The sequence below is a fragment of the Pinus tabuliformis genome, chromosome 2_2 (genome assembly GCF_031772625.1).
Source record: "Pinus tabuliformis cultivar Carrire ecotype Pingquan chromosome 2_2, CPIR1, whole genome shotgun sequence".
Classification (NCBI taxonomy): domain Eukaryota; kingdom Viridiplantae; phylum Streptophyta; class Pinopsida; order Pinales; family Pinaceae; genus Pinus; species Pinus tabuliformis.
Window position 1 is genome coordinate 257,285,639 of NC_142300.1, and position 7,574 is coordinate 257,293,212.

Here is a 7,574-nt window from a genome sequence, read left to right on the forward strand (position 1 = left end):
GAGGAAAACATAAAGAAACAGCAGAAAATGAGCATAGAGGGCAGTTAACCAATTCTAGACTATTCTTTCTTTCTGCTATTTAGACGGTATATCAATGAAAAAACAGAGATAGGAAAACTTATTGAGTCATGTTGCAGCACAAGAATTCCAAATTCACTTCTTCAAACCATTAGACACAGAGCAGACAGTCTTTCCTCCAAGCTTTTCAGCAGTCTTTGATTACAGAAAACATGTCAGGTATACAGTGCGAGTCTCTACTGAAAAACTATCAACCAACCAACCCTTAAAACAATACAGAGGGTGGTATATATAGGGAAGATTTATCCGAAATTATCTATTACAGCCGACCTAACAGGTCCGACAGAAAATTGATTACTTTAACCTAATCTTATCCAGAAATAAATGCCAGAAAATATCTTTGAGCTATGCTGGGGGCAGCTGTATCAAAATGAGTTAATATCTGTCCAGGTGGCTCTGTGCTTTTCATTTGTCATAATTGTGCATTGGTCTTTGCACCATTGCTGTTCGGCAGTATTGAATGCTTTTGACTGTGATTTGAGAGCTAGGATGGGCTTACTCCTCTTGATTTGACTTTCTGGGGGGCTCATCAATGTTCAAGTGCTTCGAGCCCCTATAAATCTTCTGCGGATACTCTTTGGCTCTCCTTCCTCCTCTGATACTCTTTGGCAATAAATTGATGTTGTTCTGTCGTGCTATGGGTCTTATTCACAATTTAATGGCCGCTGTTCGGCCTCTGTTTCCTTTAAAACTGTTTTCTGCTCCTTCCGGCAAGCTTCGTGAAGAAAAATGGGTCATTCGGCGCCTTTCGGGCTTGCTGGGGGCCGCAGAATAAAAATATTCCCTAAAGATTCCCCATTCAGGCCCAAAAAATCTAGCGATGAGCGATTTGCGCAAATATCTCATCAAAAACTGCCTCAGAATCGGATTCCGGGGCTCCGAAGTGCGATTTTCGCCTCTGCGCGCAAAAAAGCTGATGATGACGTCAGCATGACGTGACGCTGTATGGCGGGTGATGTCAGCATGATGTCAGCAGGACGACGTGGCGAGATGACGTCAGCATGATGTCATCATGTACAGATGATGACGTGGTAGGGACACATGGCAGTGACGTGGCAGGAGGCCATGCAGGCAGGTGACTCGACATGGTGACTGGGCAAAGGGGGTGACGTAAGCGATGACTGGGTAGAGGGTGACGTGGGATGTGACGTCACAGGCGGTAAGTGGTTTTGTGGCACACCGCTTTTTGAGGATGGTGGTTTCGTGAGGGGGCGCTCTGCCACAGCCCGGAGCTTGAGGCGTGGCGGGAGTACGGCGGCAATACCGCCCATCTCCCGGACACTAAAGCTTGGGCGGTTCGGGGGTGGGGCGGCCCGCCCACCGTTGATCTGCAGGGCGGGCGATCCAACGGTTGGCGGTAGGTGCGAGGCAGCGGGAGGTTAGGATGGGAATATACGCAGTATATTCCGTTTTTAATATAGCGCGACGGGGGTAAAAACTATAAGTTTAGCGGGTTATGGGATTATAAACAGGCGGAGTATGCTTTTTACGCTCAGGGCTTAGGGTAAGGGGTAAAGTATGGGTTTTGAGCGCGGGTTTTTAGCAATTTACGCCCGAAATCTTAGGATATGGGCAAAAGTGGCTTTTTTAAGGGTTTTAGGGCTAGGGGAGAGGTTATTAATCTGGCCAGGTGTCAGGTTAATCCCTGTTATGACTCAGATGGGCTAAAGATAGCCCCAGATGGACTGTGATTCCCCGGACTTATAGGAAATATGGCTATTTTGCCAGGGAGGGGGTATTTGCATAGGGGAGTTTTATATACATGATTTTAATAGGGAAAGGGAAACTGATAGGGAGTTATATAATAAAGTTAATAGTTAATATGGAGATGAAAAGAGGGCGCTAAGGTATGAGACCTTAGGCTTTGTTGGGGAAAAGAAGGCTCACAGATGATGAGTGAGCAGTCCTTGAGTAAAGCAAATCCTTACCAAGGCGAATGTCATGGAAATGATGAAACTGAGAGGCTCAAGCAGATCTTGACCTCTTGGGGGATGTTAGTAAGTGACTTGGGGGAAATGAGAAGAAGGGGAGGTTAGTGAATTCCAGCTTGAGTACCTCCTCTGAATGCAAAACTGCCTGATAACTGTGATAAAAAATGGAATACAGTAGTGGCATTTGGACCAGGATACTTTGATGGCATCTTCATTGGCCTGTTCTGGTAATATGGAACACTGCAGCCTGCAAAGTATGACATATTTGGCATGTGAAAATGTCAATCATGAAAAATGAATACCTGATGCAGCAGGAGGCTAACACCGTCTTTCATCAATGTTTCTCTCATAGTCATTAGGATAAGGACTAAGCGGAAGAATTAACTCTCTATTCATAGTGGAAGAATTTCCGTTATATTCATCAATATGAATAGAGTTGTTACGCGACAAAGATGTTGATGCTTCACAAAGTGAAACTTCACTATCAGAATAATCCATCCCTTTCAAATAAAAGAGGTTGAATGATACAAATACAGACTCTCCTAATGATTTTATATAGCTTAAAGAATGAAAATTTTCCTCCAAATTTTTTCCCTCCAAAAATTTTGTTTCATGTATTTCCCTCCGTTATTTTCTTCTACAATTTATTGAAAAATTAACTAAATTTCTTTTTTGAAATAAATGTATAAATTTAAAATGGTGAACTAAATATTTTACCTTAATTAATTTAATACTTAAACTATATAATATTTACTAGACACTTGAATTTTTATTTTATTTTTTATTATACCTTCTAAAAAAAATTAATCCCACATTCACCGTGTTGTAAAACAATTCCGTAATATTTAGTTTATCATAGTTTCCTATATCACCATAACAAAATTAACATGTTAAAATTTATAAAAACAAATTAATCCCACATTAACCATACGATAAAACAATTCCGTAATTTCACCTATATAATAAATTTCATTATCACTATTACTCACACCACATCAAGGTTTTCTGAGGCTCGTTAAAATACCTGGAGCGAATTTGTGGAGCAGCTACATTGCTATCAACAACATATTCAACGGAGGATTATCACATTTGAAAGGTTAGTTAATATTTCTACTTTACAAATTTTAAAATTAAAAATGTTTAATGAATCTTATTTTTTTTTTAGAAATTAAGAAAATTTGTAGGACAGATTTACCCACTACGTCTGTAGTGGCCGTGGTGGGTCCGATCAGGCTCCCACCAGCCAAACAGGCACATGGGTTAGGGGTGGTGGGGCTGGCTACCCGGCACCCCACCCCACCCCGGTGGGCTGTTGGGTTGCCAGGGTGGCAGGCAATTCTAAGAATCGGCCCACCACCCCAATGGACCGTTGGGCCACCAGGCTGGGGGGGGCTGGCAGCCAGCCCCCCAACCCACCCCAGCATCCCAACGGCCCATTGCTATGGTGCGGGGGGCTACGCCTAGACCCCACCCCACTCCGGCGGCCCAACGACTCACTGCCCGGGCTGGCCGTTGGACCGCCAAGGTGGGGTGGGGGGGTAGATGCCCAGCCCCTCGCCCCACCCTGGCGGCCCAACGTCCGACTGCCCGGGCTGACCATTGGGCCACCGGGGTGGGGTCAGATGCCCGACCCACCGCCCCACCCCAACGGCCCAACGGCCCATTATCCGGGCCAACCGTTGGGTTGTCGGGGTGGGGCGGAGGGTCAAGCGCTAGCACCCTCGCCCCACCTCGGCGGCGCAATGGTCAGCTGGGGTGACGGCCGTTGGGTCGCCTAGGTGGGGTGGGGGGCCAACGCCCACCCCCCCGCCCCACCTTGGCGGGCCGTTGGGCTGCTGGGGTTAGGTGGGGCTAGGGGTCATGAGGGGCGGTGGTTGTTGGGCTGCCACAGTGGTGTAGGGGGGTCAGGCCAAAGTACCAGCTCGGTTGACCTACTGATTTCCAAGGTGGAGCAGAAGGGCGATGTATTTCTCTAATTTGTTATTATATATATATATATATATATATATATATATATATATATATATATATATATATATATATATATATATATATGTTGAAATTGTTCTTTTTACGAAATTAACTATCATTTATTGTTTTCTTTGTTAATTTAAGTTTTTTTTTGTGGTTTACTGATTTATGTGTCTGTTTTTCAGAGAAATGGCATCAAAGAAGATTTCTATGTATCTTTCTAGACCAAAGACTCTTAAAGGTGGATCTTCAAAAAGCACTGTTGAACAAACCCCATCCAAGCTGATGGCTACAAATCTTTCAAGTACCTCAAACGAGAAGAAGATGATTTCATACTGGAAGAAATCAAATGAAGTGAAACATCCATCAAATGTCTGGTATGCGAAAGAAAGAGAAAACCATGATATATATATATATATATATATATATATATATATATATATATATATATATATATATATATATATATATATATATATATATATATATATATATCTGTTGATATACCTAATGATAATGGAATTTATGATGTGCTGAGAAAGATCATAGACATTTGTTCGGTACTAGATAGTGAAGTTGTTTATATACAAAACCACCTAAGTCACATGAAAGGATTAAATACCAGTTATCATATTCATTGTATGACACGAGAGAGGTGTCTACAAATTTGTGTAAACAAATCATAAATGAGATGACACAAAATATCGTAAGTATTGCTATTTATATTTGTGTTTTGCGTTCTTGTAACTGTCTCACTATATTTTTATAACTTTGTTTTTATTGACATATGATATTTTGTTTGGCAGAATTTTGTTGAAAGTCGTTCAATTATGTTGGGAGGCATTCATTTCATAGAGCATGATATTATGGAAGTTGTCAGCAGTTTCTACTCAGTGTCAGAAGAAGATATGGCAAACAAGCAAAATGTAGTAATTCATGATGCTACAAAACTACATCCAAGGGATCATAAAAAATGCCTCTAGTGGATAAATCTAGCAAAGGTAAACATGTTATTTTTGAAGATGAGGAATTTGAAACTGGCACTAAAGAATATGTTGTCATTACTAAGGATGACATTGGAACTGATGTTAGAAAGGAGAAGAGTCATAAAATACCAAAAGTAACAATGCCCAATAATAAATATGTTCTAGTTAATAATGAGAATGTTATGAGGGAGAAAAATAAAGTTGAACATTCTAAAGTAGTCATTACCAATAGTCAAGAACCTAGTGAAAGTTCAAAAGAAATCAGAGAAATCATTACACCAGGAGCTAATTTAGAGGATGACATTATTAAAACAAAACAAAATTCCATTTGACAGAACTTGACAAAGAGAAACTTGATTGAGGGTTGTCGTACATTTCAACTTAATGTCAGGCAAATCTATAAGGCAAGTGAAGGACAATCTAGATATCAAATCAGAAAGCCACACCATCTACATGTTCACAACTTGAAGACATTGATGAGGTACAATCCATATGCTCATGTGGTTAATTATGTGCTTCTTGTTGATCCAGTTAAAGTTCCCAACAAAGAAGCATTTGATAAGTCAAAATTTTTTGAATACAATTATTATGTGCTTGGGGGGAACCATTTTGTAGAAGCTCAAAGACAATTGATGGAGGAATATCCCAAGAACCCACGTTTTGAAACAATGAAATGTATCATTTATGTTGGTTTGTCAGATACAAAAGAAAAGTTAGTGGCATGGGATCATAATTCAGATAATGAATATAGGATGTCTATGAACTTCATCCAAAGGGATAGATTTATTCATAGTGACTTTGAAGAAAAGTGTGATGGGAATAAGCTAAACGTTACTGTAGATTTCCGAGAGGAATGTTGTATGGAAATATGTTATCAAATTGAAGAGAAAATCAATTCAAAATGAAGCAAAGTAAATACTGTTTTATTCAGAGGTATTGAAAACATTTTCCAGTTGGCATTTAGAACTTGAGAGATATGGGAATTGATTAATGAGATTTTTAGCATGTGGGAGAACATCCACATTAAGAACCAGAAGGTCAAAATGTCTAAACCATTGATATGTAGCAATAGTAAATCAGGTCCTGAAATGAAACAGCTTCCAGAAGATATGACTATCACACCTTGGAGAGAATTGCAAGGAGTGAAGGATGAAAAACTTGTTAAAGTAATATTATCTCATGTGAGGTCAGGGGAACTATCATTGGAGGAAATTTGTGAGGAATTTCAAAAGTAAGTTTGTTGAATTATTTTTACTTATTTCTAGATTATAATTTTCTTTTAAATATAACATATTATTCTTGGTAGTATTTGTTATACATATCATTATATTAATTTTTTTACTTTACCTATGCAGTCACAAAGTTTACATGAAAATTCAAGAACAAATGGTTAAATTGTTGAATGAAGATAGTTTGGATGATGTTGTACGCAACTATCCAGATTCAAGTTCTACATCAACATTAAAAAAAATTATCTTGCATTTAAAAAGGTATGTTGATTTAAACATTCAATTTTATTCATCTATATACTATTTTTATTTTATAACTTACACATATATTTGTTTATTTTATTAAATATGAGGAAGGATGCAAATGGACCACCATATAGTTTCAGAACCTTTATTGAGAAAATTAAGATCGAAGGACTGAAGAAGCAACATCTTAAGAATGTTGAACTTGATTCAACTCCTACTCATTATATTTGGAATGGAATTGACACTATTCAATATCAAGTAATACAAGGCAACTGTGAAGACATTCTAAAACTCATACCTAAAAGGGATTCTGCCTTAGTTCTTGCAGATATTTCCCATGGTTTCAATATTCCTACAAGGCGACTGTGAAGACATCACTACCATTCTAATATGTAATGTACATAAAAAGATTTAAAGTGCTAAAAAATATGCTCTAAAATAACATGTGTGTTCTACATCACCCCTTTTCAAAATCGGGTAACTTTTTTGTTATCTCTACGAAACGGGTAACAGTATCAGTTCCCATTTCAAAGTTTACATTGTTGGTGACTATCAAGGTTGAAAGGGTGGCGATATGGAGATGAAGAGGGGTCAATGTGCGGGCAACCACTAACCTGCCTAACTAATGGATCAAGGGATGTGGCAACCCATCACTAGTGAGTTAAAATGCTAAGAAGGGTGGCAATTAAAAAGAACATTTCTACGCAGATGAAATGATAGCAGGAAACGATTTTTTGGCTAGCTGAAGCCTTCAAACATGTGCATTGTGCAAACATTCTAGATCTAATAATGAAATCTACATATTTTAATGAGGTGCGTGAAGGGACTTAAAGGCCAATTGAACAAATTCATGCAGTGGTGGATCACCTATCTGAGCGACTTCGTGTGATGAGAAGTGGGGAAGGTCCACACCATGAAAGAGTGCATTATATATAATTTAGCACGAACCATGGAGAAACTATAATGAGCTTACAACTCTACAATCTTTTCCAATAAGAAATAACACTATGGAGTATCAACTCGCTATAGGAGTGCATATTGTAGTGAAGGAGACCATATGCGATAGGTTTTGGGAGGTAATATCCTTTGAGAGACTATTTAGCACGATGGAGCATCAATCCTAGCTGAGGATA